Consider the following 18,948-nt stretch of genomic DNA (forward strand, 5'->3'; position numbering starts at 1 on the left):
AAACCCCCCCCCCCCCCCCCCGCCGCATAGTTTAACATTTCTCGTATGTTTCTTTTGGCCATCTAGCTGTTGTGAGTTAGCTGTTATTGCTTGTGCACAAAAACACTTGTAAAAAGAGTCAGCAGCTTGGAGGAAAATTCCAGAGGCAGAAGTGGAGCAACATTTCGAGATACGCTGCATCAACAATGCTCTTTTTTTTTTTTTTTAACAATTCTCTTGATGACACACAAGACTGTGTTTTGTGGGAAAAAAGCCATCTCTGAGCTGAAAAGTGATGCAGAATACTTGAAATCTGAATGTGAAGAAGCTTTAGTAATAATTTTTTTGCTCACATAGTCTTTTTGTGTTCCAGTGATATTATCATATATCACCATTGTACTTATCATGAGAGTCCATTCAATAAGTATAAGATAATTTTTATGTTTTAAGAAATCACTTATAGTTTAATTTGGCAATTTTTTTCTTAATGGTCCATAAAATAGTAGTGCATCATCATTTTACAGTGAATGAAATAGGGTATTATACAGTATAATATGCATGGCCTCCATTAACATACATGGCATTTTGTGTGAATTAGAAAGAGGCTTTCCAAAACAGCCTTGCACTGGATATGAGGTGTGGTGAGGAGAGCCCCTCTCTGCCATATGCCTTTGGGGTGGGGGAAACCACCACCACGACCACATGTGATAGATTCAGCTATCCTTGTGGTAACATGTTTTATAATTTTATCTTAGATTTTGGAACAGAGCATTATATATATAGTTTTAGACATTGCTGTCCTGTTCTTGAATCTTATGACTCTAAAGAGGTTATAGAAAAACTTTGATTATATAGTAAAGTGAATATTAAATCAATATTCAGAAGAATAAGTTTCTCTTTTTAAAAATCATTCTCTTTAAGGCAGTCTTTTTTTAATGGATAAGCCATTATAAAGTAGTTTTTATCTATGAATATTAGGGTGTTTCTGGAGAGACAGGAAGTCCAGTCGAATTTAATTTGATTGAGTCCGTCCGGTTCAGTGACCTCATAATCTTTTCAGAATGAAGCTTTAGTCATGAAGCACTGCAGTTCCCTTCCTAGAAACTTTGGTCAGCTCCTGAAAAGCATGCCTACCTTTGATATTTAATGTAGATCTTCATATTTGTATCTTTGGCAATGTTTCTGTTTGACCATATAGTCTGGAACTGCTTTTCACACTGATTGTGTCAAAATTTTAATTTTTACAATCTTACTTTGTCCCACAACAGCTAAACCTAATTTACCCACTATAATTAAGATTTTGAATGCAATTAGGAATAGTTTACTAAATTTAATATTTTTTATGCATGGCCTCCCATACAGATTCTGATGGAAAACTAATCAAGAACAATATTAGTTTTCTTGTGGGAAATATTCAGACTTACAGGTGACGTAAGTAGTTAGATTCAGGATATCTCCTAACTGAAATGCATTTCTGTTATGAATTTCAGGGTTTATAATTTATATTCAAATGTATCATCTAATTTTGTACAAAATATCTTTTCCTGCTGCTGCTTCCTTTCTCCATCCCCCATCCTCAGTATACTATAAACAGAGAAGTGTGATTTGTAATAACCTGACCTCTAAATTATTGTCTGGGAGCACAGGCAATTATAAGGGATTAGAAGTGAAAGTTGCAACTCAAGAGATTAGGAAAGTAAGTCCAGCAGAACCAGGATCTGTGGTATCTGGTGGGAAAATAGTGTCTTTCAGTGCACAACCCCTTGGGTTTACTTCCTCCTGCATCTTCTCAAGAGTTCACCACAAACTTGCATTTTCCAGTCTTTTCAGTGCTTTTTAGAAGTGTGATGTTACCCATCTTCCAGGAGAATCCATAGTGTTGTATTGAATTGGGCCCATTACCTTCCTGCCCAAAGGTATGCCATTATAGAATACACTGGCAAAAAGACTTTAAACTGGAGGAATTTAGGGTAGTGATTACAGAGTTCAAAATGTCAGCAAAAATATTCTGTTACAATTGTGTATGTTGTCACTAAAACGATGAAAGTGCTCATCTTGAACAAGTAGAAAACATTTGTGAATGAAAGGGTTCATGGGGGATTTTTATTGTTAGCCACATTTTTAGATATCCACAAACTGCTTACATGGATTTCTTAAAATTTGTTTGAAAAAAAAAAACAAAACAAAACAGATACCTGTTTCTTTTGACCATTTCAAAGACCATTAATCACCGTTGACTATTTATCACCATTAAATAATACCAAATCACAGAATGGTCAGGAGAAGTAAGTGGATGCAATTCAAACATTTGCTTCCTGTTTTCAACTCTTAATTTTAAAAGTTTGGATGAGGTGAAAATGAGGAGCTGTAGAACTTTGTAAGGTTTATGTTACATCTGATTATATTTGCTCTTTTCACCACTGCCCATTACTGATAATTAAAAGACAATTTTTTAACCTTGATTGGGAAAACCATTACCTGGTTCAATCTAATCTTCTCAGTATGTGACTAGATGTAGGTAAGATTCTAGTAGTTCCAATAATGCTGCAGGTCGTGTTTCCTGGGAGACTGAGGGGCAGGTAGAATCAGTCACTCATCGTGGTTAATCAGTTCTAAGAGTTTATCTCATATAACCCTGTTTTGAATTAACTAAATAATCCAGTAAGCAGTGTTTTTAATATCTCAAAAAGGGAAAGATTCAAAGTTGGCTAACAATGAAATTTCCCATTTTTCACTGGCAGGAACCCCAGCCCCATAATGGGGAAGGTCCCACCAGTGCGAAGGCCCCACATGGGGACCCCTCCCCTAGTGAGGAAATGTACCCCTGAAGAGGAGTCCTCCTGGCCACTGGGCCCACTGCTACCCTGCCACGTGAGTACAGCAATGGCTTTGAGGACCTCAGCAATTTTTCCATTTCTTGGTGGCCATTCATCTGTGGGAATTGGCCAGAACCTCTTCCTGTTTCTCTTAAACATTCAGAAAAGGGGATATAAGCCTCCTTTTACTTTTTCACTTCATTTTTGCAAGTTTAATAAGAAGAACTTGTTTGGATAAGAGATTAAGGCTATTGGTTAGGACTCAGGTGTGCAAACAGTTTGTTCCTTGTATAGAGCAAGCAGTCCTGTTCAACAGAACTTTTTGCAGTGGTGGAAATGTTTTATATACACTTACCAGTACAGTAACCACTAACCACGTGTTGGTACTGAGTACTTGAAAAGTAGTGCAACCGAAGAATTTAATTTTTAATTTAATTTTAATTGAATTTAAATCTCCACATATGACTAGTGGCTGCTAAAGTGGGCAGTGAATGCCTACACTTAATGCTGTGTGCCTCAGATGTGTAACCTCTTTGAACATTTCTACAGATGTACCTCTTTACCTCTATTTCTTTAATAACCTAAAAAATTTTTCCTTGTGTTATATTGATTATTGTAAATATGATTCTCTAATAGTAAGAAAATACTTTGATTAAAAATTCTCACCTCAAAATGTATTCACCCATATTGCCCTTCAGTAGCTTTAATTACTTTGATATTAAGAAAATTTATTCAATCTTAAAATTACAAAGTAATATCAGTTTAAATATTCCAGTTTTATTTTCTTCTTTACATGTTTTAATTTGCAACTTCGCTATATATGTAGAAGTAATTATACACATTAAAATAACTTTTCCATTTTATTCCTTTTTAATGAGACTATAAAATATCTTACATTAGTATAGTGCTTACAGAGTTATTACCAAAACATTAAATTTAGCACTTACTCATTATAATGTAGTACTTACAAGTTTTAAAGTTTGGTTCTGGTAGGTAGGTTATTGACATTACTAATTAACTATATGTGTAGTTTTACTACTGAGAGTAGATGTCCTTCCACTATTGGGCTGTCATTAGCAATTGCTTATATCATGAGATGTTAATAAGGGAAATTGTTGGGGGGTGGTATATGGGAACTCTCTGTACTGTCTTTGCAGTTTTTCTGTAAATCTAAAATGATTCTAAAATTTTTTGAAGTTTTATTTTTAAAAATTGTTTCCTTCAAATTTAGTCATAGTATCCATTTATATTCATTAATTTAGCTGTATATGCATACAAAATAAGAATTATCAGATCAGTAATGGGAAGTATTTACATAAATATCACTATATGTCATCTTCAAAATATCCCTTAAAGATACTATTATAATTTTACAGATGAGAAAGCTGAGGCATGGAATTAAGAACTATTCAGCCAGGGTTACTTAGCTGGTCAGTGGCAGAACCAGGATTTGAACCCAGCAAGTCAATGCTTTTAACCACTACACTATGTTACCTTTTAAGGAATCTTGATTATGCCATGGAAGATTTAGTCTTTCTGCTATCAGTGTAGCAATAAAACTTTCCACTATAAGAAATATAAAATAAAGTAATACCCTGGTGATAAACTACTTTTACAACTTGAAAAATATGCAAGTATGTTTGATTCTGTTACAGTGATTCAGACTTTATTTCATGCAGTGGTTAATTATTTTGGTAAGTGAGGAATATGTTCATATTCTCTTGACAAGAAGCATCTATGTTAGTGGGGTTTTAAAAAAAAAAGTATTCCTATTTTGTTAAGATGGTGACAAAGAATGAAAAAAAGAAGCAATGCATAAAAGATAGGGGAAATGGTTGTGGTTGGTTATGTCATAAAGGCAAAGTTTTAATGAGAATTAAAAATTATTACAGTGTTTTATTTTGCCATATGCCTATTAATGTTCTTCCTGGATGTTAAATTATGGATAAATGATTGTTAAAATTGAAATTTAGGAAAGGTTTATGGTGAATTTTCAACATTTCTTTGAGGTGTTTTTGTGGAGTTTGGCTAAAAGCAGGGAAGAATAAAGATAGAGTTTGTTGTATAGTTCAAAAATTGTTACAAATGGAATATAGTGGTTTGTCTACTCATTTTTTAATATTATATACCCATTGATGGATTAACACAATCAACAACATGATATATCTACCTGCTGCATGTATTTAAGGTCATGTATTTACTTGTCAACAAGAGACATAATTGAAATGCTTTAAAGAAATTTGAAGCATAAACAGGTGTAATTCTTAGAGAATCATTCTTTTTCTGTTAGTATATGTACTTGTGAACCAATTGGCAATCCTCTGTTGACTCTTGCAAATGGTTTGGATTCTTGCTAAGAATGTATATTTTTAAATCACTATGAAGATTTTTGTGAAACTGTAGAAATTTCAGAGCAGAGGTCATGTTTACAAAACAAGGGAATTTTAAATTTTAGTACACATTGACCAATTAAAATTTAGGTTTAGATTATTGGTTTAGAATGACACCCTAACTTGATCTAGTTATAGTCTTTATTAGGCCAGGCAATTCATGTTACATAAGGTGATTGAATTGCTACTATTGTAATTCTGTGTTAGGCAAAAGAGAACTGAGGTTTTTCTCTCCGATGGGAAAGATGACATCATTGCTGTCATTTTTTAAAGGGCAGTATATGGCTAGAGATCTGGTGAGAGCAATAGGAGGGAAAAAACTTTTAGAGGACCAGAATGTATTCCAAAATGCCTGGGATCCAACAGAGATAGCCTTAAGATGGACAAGTTCTTTTCATGACAATGGGTTCTGTTCTCTACAGCACATAGTATATACCCCTTTACTCAAGTAACAACTGTATGTCTTGGATTTCCCGGAGCAAGCCAACTTTCTGGTGTTCCATCCTGTTTTTCCTGTAAGTGCACTTGTACTGCTTAAACCATATGTCCCATTTTTTAAAGTAGCATATTTAGAAAAATAACTACTATAACAATAAATGATAGGTAAAATAATTTTGGAACATTTCACATTGGGAAAGCAAATGGAGTATACAGAAGACTTAAGTTTAAATCTGCCTTTCTGTAACTGTAAGTGCTACCTTTAGTAGAGTATCCTGCTTTACCATGTACATTTTAAATGTGTCAGTTAAATCAACCTGGTTGTGGTATTTTCAACATGTTATTAAAAATAATGAATTTTTTGTTAAGATGAGCACAGACTATAATTCATCCATTTCTGTCGGAAATAGTATGTTCTCAAGCTCTCAATTTGTTTCTGCTTTCCATGGTGAGCAAAAAGAGAACATGCTCTATATTTATATTGTTAACCTGTTTTTAAAAAGAGGGTTGGTATGAATATGGTTTAAAGGGTTAAACAGAACAAATATCCAAAGTATTAACAAAAGAAAAACCAAGACTAAAGTTTTGGCACACTTTCTCTTGATATATATTCACTCCTCATGTAAAAATGGTACAAATTTTAGAAGACTAGAACTGAGGTACACACAGAACTATATAGTTTGGGGATTTTAAAAATCTGTGCTTTTCTGAGTTTAGAAAGGGAGTCACTGAAGATCCTAATAAAGTATAAATCAAGATATTACATATTTAAAAAGTACATTGTAAAGCAAACAATAAATTTTTCATTATAGATTTTCCTAATCCTCTGCAACCAACAGAACTCTCTTCTAGGGCAAAATGTTACAGCTTTCTTTTCAGGATATATTTGCACACTGGCACCAGAAGTATCTCCTGAGTGTTAAGATGTTAATACCTTGAATAGGGAGGAACCCCTTAGCTTATTACAGAGTTGCTGGTTACTTTTTAAAGACGATAAACAGCTACAGTGTCTGCTATATAATAACCTGAAAGTAGTTTTCTATACTCTTTAGTTTCATAGTGGGTAGACAGAAATTCTGAGATATTTGCAAATTGTGTAAAATTAATAATGCTAAGTTCAGGTTCCTGTTAGAATCATAAGCCACTAGAACTTGAAGAATAAGAGAGACATGTTTTACTTTTCTCAATTTAGTTCTCTTTGGATTTTTTATAAGAAATGAATTTTTTAGATAGTCATTAGCTCTTCTTTGCTTTTAATACTTTGTAACTGATTTTTAAAATTTTTATAGCCCTTAATGTAGTAATTTCCTTCTCTCATACCTTCTGTTTATTAGTTACTAATTTATAGCAGAATCTCTATTAGACAGAGCTTATTATTTTAGGAGAATAAAAAACTTTGAAAAAGAATGGCTTATTTTAAGTGGTGCTGCCCATATGAAGGGAGTCCCTGTTTTAAAAGCTGAGAGCTGGGTTGGACCTTTATAGGAATCTCAGGTCTGAGTGCTTTCCATCTGCTCTCTGAAATCTGATTTAAGTCTCATGTTCTACCTTGTGTCTTCTTTAGTCTCATAAATAACTTAAAGACAGAAATTATCCAATAAACTGTCAGAAAGCCTAAAACAACAGAGTTGTGGGCTAGAGGGAATTAGCAAGAAGATGTAATGGGAATGAGCATTCACAGTGCTTCACTTACAGGACAAAGACTGTCAGCTCACAAACCAGAAAGCATAGCCTAAAAATAGGATAATCTAACAGCTCTCTTTCTATGTACAGGTGACGAGTGGATGTGAAATGATGCTGTGCAGATACACCTAGAATAAAAACTCTTGTAAAGCTGTATTTGAACTATGTGTATGTCATAAGATGCCAGGCTTTTAAAACTGCATACAAATGGAAACACTAAAATAAAATACTGTCTCCTTTTAAGTTGCTGTACAATGTACTTACTAATTTAGCTGCAGTGCAGCTGAACTCAGATTCTGAACATTGCATAGAAAATGTTAGAAATGTTTTTTGTCTTCTTGACTTAACATTTTGCAGTGTGCTCTACTCCTTTATGGGTGTGTCAGAGATTCTCATCACTGAGGCCAAGTGGGGAGACTTGATTCTAAAGAACTCACTAGGATTGTCCTATCTTTCTGCCATACTAAAGCCTATGCCTGCCTAGAACAGCTTAATGCAGGTTTTGCTCTCTCCTCTTTCTGGGAGAAGACCTGAAAGTTAAGTTTACAGAGGCTTCACAGCATACAAAGTAGATGGAGCAGAACTATTAACAGAGCCATAATTAAGCAAGTTGACTACCTAATCTGTCCATAGCTAACTTAACTGCCAATAGGAAGTGCACTTCGTGTCTCCCAAACAAGTAAATATCAGTAAATCAAGAAGTAAGAGAATTATTAATTGCCTATATTTTATGTTCATTCTGATTTGATAATTAAGATTCCATCTCAGTTTTTGCAAATATTAGTTTGAACTAGATCTCTCTTCGGATTCAGTTTTCTGCCTTAATTATGGGGCCACATACATTTAAACTAAACACAGATCCCCTTGGGGCCTCCCCCTTGACCATGCAGGCCAGCTGAGTCCTGGACCCTCTCTAGCGTTTGCCTCCCCTAACTCCCTCCCCATCAATAAAACTGTTTACCACCACCTGCAAATAATAATAAATAAACTAAACACAGATCTTTTGTGCTCACAAATTATTGACTTCTGTTACAATTTCAAAGGCCTGACAAATGCTTTTTTTGTTTTTTAAATATGCAAATCTACCGATGAGAAATTTCAGAAGGGCCATCCTTGGCTCCTGAGAGTATTGTTCTTGAAATTTCTTTTTCATTCAGTTATTTTGTAGCTAGTAGAACAAAATGAATTTTTTTGTAATTCATAAGCATTCTGCTGGTTGACAAGGCAAATTTGGCTAAGAGAGATGAGAAATACAAAGAGCAAAACTTGTAACTGATACACATAGTTGAAGTACACCAGAAATTAGTTCAGTAATCATTAAAGGCTGCTTAATTGGTAACTTTTAGTTGTTCTCCAGCTTCTAATCATGAGAAGATAAGTGAGAACCATAAAATTTTTATAAATGCAAACACATTATGAAACAGCATTTAAACTAACCAAGATATGAGGAGAAAAAGTAAGCAAATGTTGTTTTATAGTAGGGAAGCTATATAAACACCCCCCAGGACCTCTGCAGTAACCTTTAAATTGCTCTGAAGTCTGCCACACAGACTCATCATTGTGAGCAAATTATTCAGGCCTTGAGCGTTTTTAAGTTGTGAGGGAAGTTTCTGGAGAAGTTCCACCAACTGTTGTTAAGAGAGAGCTGTTTTGCCTATTTTAATTCCGTGTTCCTTTAAAACTTTTATGATCTGTAAAAACCACAGACCAGAATGAAGTCCCCTTTCTCAGTATACTTTCTATATGAAGTCAAATATTTGTGTTAGTTTTAAACATTGAAAAGGAAAAGAAAACAAAATTTGCTTTGTGCTGGACAGTTTTATTCTGAATAACTAAAAGGGTTTTTCCCCCCTTAATTTCAAATCCTGAGAGTTTAGGTAGTGGTCAAGTACCTATCACTGTTTTCCAGATGAAGACTCCCTGGCAAGGAAGTTCGGTGACGGAGCTAGCTGTCTCAGTACATGAGACTGCTAGGCAGCAGCAACTCAGCGGATGGCCCTTACCTCAGGGGTTATTTTTATGATTTGGACTACATGCGACTGGTTGGCACTTTGAGTCATTGAACTGCCTCCCAAAAGTCTGTAGGCACACAGTTGGAGTTAGTGTGAAAGCCAGAGATACAAGATAAAACACTAGAATTGAATTCCAAAGACCTGGGTTCAAGTCTTTGCTAATTTAACTACCTCACTGACCTTGTGGAAATCATGCCTTTTTGGCCTACCATACAGAATACCTACTGCAGAGGTGGTTTAGCTAAGCACTCAGGCTCAAATCCTGGCTCTACCACCCCTGTTTTCTGTTTTCTCATCTCTATATAAGGCGATAATGGTGCCTGCCACATAGGTTATATTGAAGGCTCTCAAAGAATCTATGAGTACTGGTGCATAATAAACCCTCTAGCTGGGAGTGGCAGAGCCACAGGGAATGCTACTGCTGCTGCTTGTTACTGTTGTTATTACTGCTATTATTAGGATCAGTGATTTATAGTAGAAACCGTATATTGATATATAATCACAGGAGATAAAATAGGTACATAAATACCTATAAGGTATTTATGGATGAAGACCAGCTAAACTGGTTTGGTAATTACAGAAGGAAGAGATTATTTCCATTTGGATTGTCATGAGAATGCTCTTAGAAGAGGCAGTTTTTGAGCTTGGTCTTAAATGATAGTAAAGATTTGGAAATGTCAAGGCAGGAGGAATTGAAAGTGGTCAGGGGCATCCGAGGAGAAGCAAAAGCATGAACAAAATTAAGTACTTATTACTAAATGACTATATTGATTTCAAGGAATCGTTACATTTCATTCATCTTTTGGCCATGTATCTATGTCTATATGAACATAGCCTACTGTTTTAAGTACTGGAAATTCTTTATTTTGTTTTTTTAAGTCATCTCTACACCGAATGTGGTGCTTGAACTCACAACCCTGAGATCAGGATTTACATGCTCTACTGACTGAGCCAGTGAGGTGACCCGGTACTGGAACTTCTTAAACTACTTTGTAATTCACAGACTACTCTTAATTTTCACAGAAAACTATTAAAATCTGTTTTGTTATTTCCATATTTATAGGTAACGGAACTGTGGTTCTCACAGCAGTGGTTGGTAAAATGGGAGAACCATTGTACAGGCACTACATTTCATCTATTTCTACAGCAATATGCTGCCTCTATTGGTCTAAGTAGAGACAATCTCAAAGCTATCAGCCATATAGTTGGCCCAGGTCACTTTCTGAAAATGTGTGCCGTATTCAGAAGGGCTGGACAAACAGTTGAGATGACCCCATGTAAGTCCAGCACCACTACTGTAACCTCAAACCCACGGGTTGCTAGTGATAGTACCTGGAAAGCAGCCCAAAAGCAGGTGTTAGTAATACTATGTGGGATCTGTGCTCCATTTTGCCACAGTTCGCTTAAGTTTGCTAAGTAGCTTTGATTCAAGTATTGTTGTCTTTAGTTTATTAAATTGAAACTGACCAATAAATGAATATCAGGTCTTAAAGCTGTGCTGCAGTATGATAGAGGAATCCTGTTCTTGATTCTTGATTCAAAGATATTTGGAAAATAAGAATTTTTATACATTGATAGCAGGAAATTATAAATTCATAATAGTCAAATAGTCATTTCTTCATACGTCATAGTACTCTGAATGATCCTCTAGTTACCATTAGTATGATTTCCTTTTTAAAGGATTCTTAGTGTAAATAAAATGTCACAACTTGTATTTATTATTTATTTTAGTTGATATAATCCACAAAAGCATGTGTGTGTGTGTGTGATTATCAAATCTCCAAGACAGATATTTCTGGTATTAGAATACTGTCTACTTCCCGTGATTATGCTATTGTACATTTGTTACCTTTTAAATATGAAGTTAACGTATTTCTACTTGAAGTGTCTTGATTACATTGCATATTATGAAAACTCACACTACTCCAATAAAACGGTTACTTCAAAAGTAATATGACTATATGATGTGACATTTATATTAAATGTGATTTTCATCTACTGTGTAGGGTTTTCTGAAACTATAACAAACTGTAATTCCATCCAGTTCTGGCTCTGTTGTAAACTTGGGAGTGAACTGAAGTGATTTGTCATAAATATCCCACTAAGGGATTTATTTGGAATACATTGTAACATGTTTTTCATTTTTAATAATACAAGATTAGCATCATTCAGTATGAAATATTATATTGTTACACAGCATAATTCAAAAATGTCTCCCTGATGCTGTCACTGTATTGTATTAATTTTAACTTGAGGTCTTCATTGTCTAACACTTTCTCTATATGCTGCCTATTCTTAACATTGCTAAAAATTGTGTGAATATATGCCTGTTACGAATGTGTAACTAGCATCAAGAACATGTTACCATTTCATTTTATTTTTTTTTAAAGATTTTATTTATTTATTTGAGAGAGAGAATGAGAGATAGAGAGCACGAGAGGGAAGAGGGTCAGAGGGAGAAGCAGACTCCCTGCTGAGCAGGGAGCCCGACGTGGGACTCGATCCCGGGACTCCAGGATCATGACCTGAGCCGAAGGCAGTCGCTTAACCAACTGAGCCACCCAGGCGCCCTCATTTTATTTTTTTTTAAGATTTTATTTATTTGATAGAGACACAGCGAGAAAGGGAACACAAGCAGGGAGGAGTGGGAGAGGGAGAAGCAGGCTTCCCACCGAGCAGGGAGCCCGATGCAGGGCTCAATCCCAGGACCCTGGGACCATGACCTGAGCCGAAGGCAGATGCTTAATGACTGAGCCACCCAGGCGCCCCAAGAACATGTTACCGTTTTAGACATGAAATAGTACTTTCAAGCTTTCAAGCTGCCGGTCTTAAGCAGGACACGATATTAAAATGCTAATTCTCATTAGGTGGTTAACAAATTCCAGAGATTCTTTATTTTATTTTAAAAGACAAATGACTATCCTCCACTGATAGTCTTTGTCTATGCAGGTATAGGATAATGTGTGATGAAAGACTACAGCTTCTCACAAATTTTATTTGCTGTACGTGACCAGCCCTGAGTCCTTGAGTTTTTCCACCCCCGCTCAGAGAACTTTCGTGGTTTTCCCCTGCTCCTGTTTCCTAGGCACACACCAGTGTAGGCAGGCAGGAGGAGGCGAGTAGGATTAGGGACAAGGCAAGTGTTAAGTGATACCTCAGCAGTTTAGGTTAAGGAAAGGACTAGGCCAATTCTAGACCAAGAAATCGATTCTGATTCTCTCCCACCTCATCTTTTGCATGCCTCATTATCTCTTATACTCTTGATCATCTCTGTAGCTGATAGAAGAGTTCTTTTATAGCAATAGAGTAACTTATGATCAGGGACTCTGGAACCACTTGGCCGGTGTGAGCTTAAAGAAGGGACTCTGGAACCACTTGGCCGGTGTGAGCTTGAAGAAGGGACTCTGGAACCACTTGGCCGGTGTGAGCTTGAAGAAGGGACTCTGGAACCACTTGGCCGGTGTGAGCTTGAAGAAGGGACTTAACCTCTCGGTGCCACAGTCTCCTTGTCTGTAGAGCTGGGATGGTGTGCAATGGTCATCTGCCCCAGTCGGGATGTAAAGTACATAAAACAGTGCCTAGCATCTAGTAGACACTACAGAAGTGTTAGCAGTAGTGATACTCTAATAAATTAATTCTTACTGCATGTTAGATGGTTAAAGCTATATACAGGGGAGACCTAATATACTCAATAAATGGGGGTCAGTAAATGTTGCATTTCCTGATATAACAATACTGAAAGACCTGCCTTTTCTTATAAATGCTTCTTGCTCGAAATTAATTCTCAGTCTGTTTCCCATAATTCCTGCACTCTACACCCTTTTAAGGGTACAAAGAGAGAAAAGATGATAGTCAACTAACCCAAATCATACTAGGCAGGTATGACTCTTGGCCCCACCCTAGCAGTGTTTTCTATTTAAATGGTATTAATTGGCAGAATTGTAGGAAACTTGGGATTAGGAAGGAGAATCTAAGCCTGTCACCTGGAGACCCAAATCTATTTTACTTCTCACATCAGAGAGGATATTGCCTTATTGTAAACCACAAGAGTTCCAAGATTCAGTTTTTACCATATGTTTCTAGTAACTGAGAGTAGTCATAACCTGATGGTTATGGAACAGTAGGCCATGGGACTCTCTTGCCAGTGACTGGAGATGGCTGACCTCCTGAGTTCCTAGATGCCAGATGTCTGCAGAGAGGGCCTCAGAGTGGCTTCTGGACCTGATGAGTTACTCTCTCTCCTCTACATTGTTTCTTTACAATTTTTTGCTTGGGGTGGCAGAGGCGCCTGGGTGCCCCAGTCAGTTAAGCATCTGACTTCAGCTCAGGTCATGATCTTGGGGTCCTGGAATTGAGCCCCAAATCAGGCTCCATGCTCAGTGGGGAGTCTGCTTGTCCCTTTCCCTCCACCCCTCCCACTCTCTCTCTCTTAAATAAATGAATAAAAATCTTAAAAATGTAAAATAAAATGTTTTGCTGACTTTTAAAAATAGTACATAAATAAACTGCTTATTATTTGTCTTTACTACTGTCTAGCATAATGTAGTAGTCTTTGACTACATCATTTTGCTTCAGATTAAACCCATTTTAAGTTTATTCCAGTATAGTTCCAAACTCCTTCATGTTTAGTGATTGTCATTTATTGTATTATAGAATGGTTCTCTGCTTTTAACTCAAAAGAAATAGAGGACTTTGTGCTAGCCATTTTCATTAAGCCAATATTAATATTTTAAAGATCATAATGTTCTTGATAAATTAGAATGTACAAAATATATGAACTGTGACATTGGACTTGATTTTAAAATAGCGTGTTTGCATATCACTGTTGTGGCTGTTTCATACCTCTAATGGCCATCAAGCCCTGGCTTACATTTAATAAAAAGTCAACAACTATGGCAGAGGAGCTTTGCCTGGTAACTGCAAAGTGAAGAGTCATCTAGTAATGAAGTTGTTTTTTGAAGGATAAACCAGAACCTGACCTGCAAAGTCAATGGTATTATCAAAGTATTTTGTATCATTTATGATAGACTGGTGTTTAATTCATTATTTAAATGTACTTACTACTTTTTTCCAAGGAGGCAAAATAAAAGCCAGGAACATCAACTATTTACATAAATTTTTACATTTATTTTTAGGGCCTCTCAAACATAGGATACTTTTCTAGAACCCTAATAAGGAAACATGTGAAATTTTATTGTGCTGAAAAATACTTTGTCAGTTCTACTTAAATCCAAAGCAAAGCAAATAAACAGTAAACTTAAATCAGAATTTAATTATGTAATACCCAATTTTTTATCCTAAACTATGAAACAAGGAAAAGTTATGAGAGGCAGAGGTGATGTACTAAGAAAGTACTTCTCCAGTTACTGTAACTGGAAATTAAATAGCTGTTCTGAACTTCAGTTTCCTCATCTACAAAATGTGAATTATACTTGTGCTGCTTACTTCCTAGGCTTTGTGGTAGGAATCAAATGACAATATGTGAGAAAATGCTTCATTAATTACCAAGTGTTTTTCAAATGTATGTGAAATCTTAAATACAAATAATGCAATTAGCAATATGGACTCTAAGACTATGGCTGCACATCTGTATCTTAGAAAATAATTTGCTTAACATCCTCCAAAAAGCAATTGTGTTGTAACCTGAGCTTTCATGGATACTTAAATTTTCACTTCCATTTTTATTCATTAAAGGGGAAGCTGCTTTACATAACCGATAGCAATATTAATTGACTTCTTACTATTATTCTACATACTATTTTTACTCTTGAACTATTATTTCTACATGTCATATCATTTAATCCTCACAGTAATCCTATAATGTAGGTAATGTTATCACCATTGAAGGAACTGAAACAAAATTGCTTAAAGAATTTCCAAGGTCACAGAGCTAATGAGTGACAGCTAAGATAGAACATAGATCTGTGTGAATCCAGAATCCAGGCAGCTCTACCTGCCCCTGCAATAAGCAGTTTGAATCACACTAGGTATAGTATAGTTCATCATATTAGAGACCCCCAAAGTCATAAATTTCTAAAAGACCATTATCACAAAATAGTTTTAGAATAGTTTATCATAACTTTTCCCCACTAAAGGTCCCATTAGCTCTTGCTAATAACTCAGGGTATCTGACAAATTCATTACCTGACTTTAAGATGAAGTGGACGATCCTCTGGCTTCTCAGAGACCACTGATGTGGTTATGCAGTGGCTGAATTGGAAATCCTTTAGCCAGAACAGAAATGTGGGCAGAAGGAATCTTCACTTTTGCTGTTCCCCAGGCCAGGTCTGTAGAACTCTGTACTTCGCATCTCCAAACCCCACTTATCCTTCAGCCTCCCAGCTCTAGCACAACTGGCATTTTTCCTTAACTAATGACAAGTATTGTGACATATTTATAGAATTATAAGCCATTTCAATTGAATGCCTACAAATGCCCTCTTGAACAGTAGCTATCAAAGGAAAAATGCATGTTTAACTGTAACTGAGATTTATGTAATACACCTCACTTTTTACAAAATTTCTATTTTGACTGAGTTTCTAGTCTCAGAGCATAGTGTGCATTTATGAGTATAGACACACATTCTTTAGAGTTGGACAAATTCCTGTAACAGTTTGTACAGTAATAGTAGAATACTTTTTAACTGCCCCTCCCCCCCACCTTAGGAGAGTTCCAGTTAAGGTGGCTTCCAAAGTATGATGCTTTATACATGAAGTGTGCAGAATGATTACAGGGAGTACAGAATAAAGATTTTAAGATGTGTAATTACCTATATTAATTTTAGTTTATATTGGGAAAAATATTATAGCTAGTAATCAGAACTATGATTTCATGGTTTTTTAATCAAGACTAAACTAGGTATTTTATTTTTTAAAAGGGCTTAAATAGGCATTTTGCTTCTTTAAAAATTTTTTTAATTTAAAGAAAATATTAAATGAAGGATACTACAGTTAGTACCTAAGTAGATAGATACACATATAAATGATATATGGAAAACTTTGGCCCCTTATATGCACAATTAGCTCACAGCTAGTTTTCTACAGCATACTATCCTGTATAACAAAGTCTTTATGATCCTTGCCTATGTGACAGTCTGTAATGATAACTTTGGATTGGTTATTTTTTGTATTATAGTAAATTCTTTACAGAATATTTTGTCCTGTTGCAAAATAATGGTTAATTTCTGAGACTTGTTTCTTTACTTCCCTTATAACAGTATATTTTTTGTTTGCTTCTTCCTTCACAGTAGGAGAAACTCCATAGAGTTTAGTATGTGTTTGCAAAATGAATGCAAAACAGCAATTATTTTTCTTGGTAATTTAAGTGAGATCTAACTATGGAAAGGTCTGAGATAAAATTTCAAAGCAGTTTTTCCCTTAAAAAATAAGATACTCAATTAAGTGAAGTTGGCTAAAAGGAATATGTAATGGCTCTATTAAATATGAAATGTGTGCTCCATTGAGATTTCAGAGTCACTGTTGTCATAAAATATACTTTATTGCATGTGTTTATATATTTTGCATTTGACTGCATGAGAAACCTCAGGCATAGAGTTTTTCTTTTCTTGGCTTTTTATCTTTTAAGTATGTTTTTCCCTTTGTGGTTATACTTGAATATGGTTTAAGTTGAAGACCTAAGATTTGTGCTTTGGGAAAGTTTTTTGTTTTATTTGTTGGTTTTAATGGAGAAACAACTGTCAGAAAATAGTGTGGGTTTTGCAATCCAAATGACATGGTTTAGAATACTGATCCTATACTTACTTTTCCAGTGACTTTTAAGCAAATTGCCTGACCAAGCCTCAGTTATACCAACTGAAAATGAACCTAATAATCTTTACTTTATGGAGTTACAATCAAGATTAATGTGAAATACTAAAAGGGTTTAGTGCAGCATAGGGACAGAGTAAATAGATGGTAACTATTAGTTTTATTTTCAGCAATCAACAGTGACTCCATAAATCATGATCAGGTAAGCCTGATATTCAAAGCCTCACTATACTGGGCAGCCGTCTTTCCTTGAACTTCTCTTACAGAGCCCACTTACTCTTACTCCACATAGACCATTCTGGATTTTGCTGCTCACCTACTATTTTCAAGCCATGCCTTCTGCCTTCCCTCAAGGCCAGTCCTTCTTGTCAGCCCTGCATGTCATTTGCCCCTCTTACTTCATTCTTTACTACTTTTTTATCTGGACTTCCAGTTGATAACACACAAATTAGCAGTTGTTTTTTCCTCTACTTCCTCTATTCAGATTTTAATTTCTACAAAATAAGTATTTATGGACAAAGAAGACTATCCTATCTATATTTTTCACATATTACACACAGTGGTTTGGCTTAATGCCAAAACCAAAAAGACACTGAAGCAGATCCATGGAGAAAAGGGAAAAGTGGTGGTCATAAAGTAAAAATAAGAGCGTGACACATTCTGATAGTTTAGGGATGGTTATGATACATTCAGCATTTACCATTGTACTTTACTCATTGCAGTCACTAGGAAGTAGTCAAAATCTAAAGTTAAAATCTCCCCTTAGGGGGAGATACCTAGCACTGCATAATGGAAATGCAGTGGAGAAGAGAAGAGGAAATACACTAAATCTCTTATGTCAGGAGACCTGGATTCAAATTTTATTACTCTAGTTCATGACCTTGGATAAGTCACTTAACATTAGGTGTAAAATTAGAGGGCTAGAGAGAGTTGGGAACCAAACCAAACAACAAATGAAAAATTAAAATAGACTTGGACTCTGAAGGTTAATCTTGGCTCTGGAACTAATTGTTTGTGTTCTTGATCAAGTCACACATCTGTTTCCAAAGCTATTAGGATTAAATTGGAATACATGTGTGTTGATGCCTGGTATATGATGCCTGTGGGCACATAATTTTGTGTTTTTTTTTTTTTGATTTATCTATTCATTTGAGAGAGAGAGTGAGCACGAGAACAGGGAGGGGCAGAGGGAGAGGGAGAGAAGCAGACGCCCGCTGAGTGCGGAGCAGGATGTGGGGCTTGATCTCACAACCTGAGCCGTAGTCAAGAGTTGGACACTTAACAGACTGAACCACACAAGCGCCCCTGTTGTGTTTATTTTTAAATAAACGTCAGTGGATCTACATTGACTTAATTGTAAAATGAGGGACTTGAGTTAGAGGAGCACCAAAATCTCTGAGTTTTGACATTCTGCATCATTTACCTGCAGGGAGAGGGAGAAGATGATGGGTAATGGATGGATATTGTTACTTTTAAGCATCAGGGGATGATGAGGATAACTTAACCTAAAAGAAACAATTGCAGCAAAAAATGGATATATCTAAATTACATAAGGCACTCATAAAATATATTTTCTTATTCACATTATGGCTTTACCTTTATAGTCACATCAGTGGACATCTGTGGCATCTTCTCCATGGGTTTTGACATTCCATTCTGCCCAGTAAGAACTTTTGTATATTGCAATCTTAGGATGATCAAGTACCTCAGTAATAACGTAAAGCAGAGTTGAACCTGTCAAGTTGACAGGTAATTCACTGGCAGAAGAAAAGCTATATTTTATAATATATATGTCAAGTTTGACTTCTCCTTAATATAATACATGATTAAACAAGTTCCAAGGGAATGTATCATTGATTGACTC

The 18,948-nt window shown here is 35.6% G+C and overlaps 1 protein-coding gene across 3 annotated transcripts in view; it reads left to right on the top strand.

Moving 5' to 3' along the window:
* LOC112832326 (ubiquitin-conjugating enzyme E2 E2) overlaps positions 1–18,948 on the top strand; it is a 371,486-nt gene that overhangs the window by 234,238 nt on the left and 118,300 nt on the right. The gene's annotated exons all lie outside the window — the stretch shown is intronic.

Source organism: Callorhinus ursinus, unplaced genomic scaffold (assembly GCF_003265705.2).
Source record: "Callorhinus ursinus isolate GAN/ISIS: 27379988/994484 unplaced genomic scaffold, GSC_fseal_2.0 scaffold1, whole genome shotgun sequence".
In the NCBI taxonomy this organism is placed as follows: domain Eukaryota; kingdom Metazoa; phylum Chordata; class Mammalia; order Carnivora; family Otariidae; genus Callorhinus; species Callorhinus ursinus.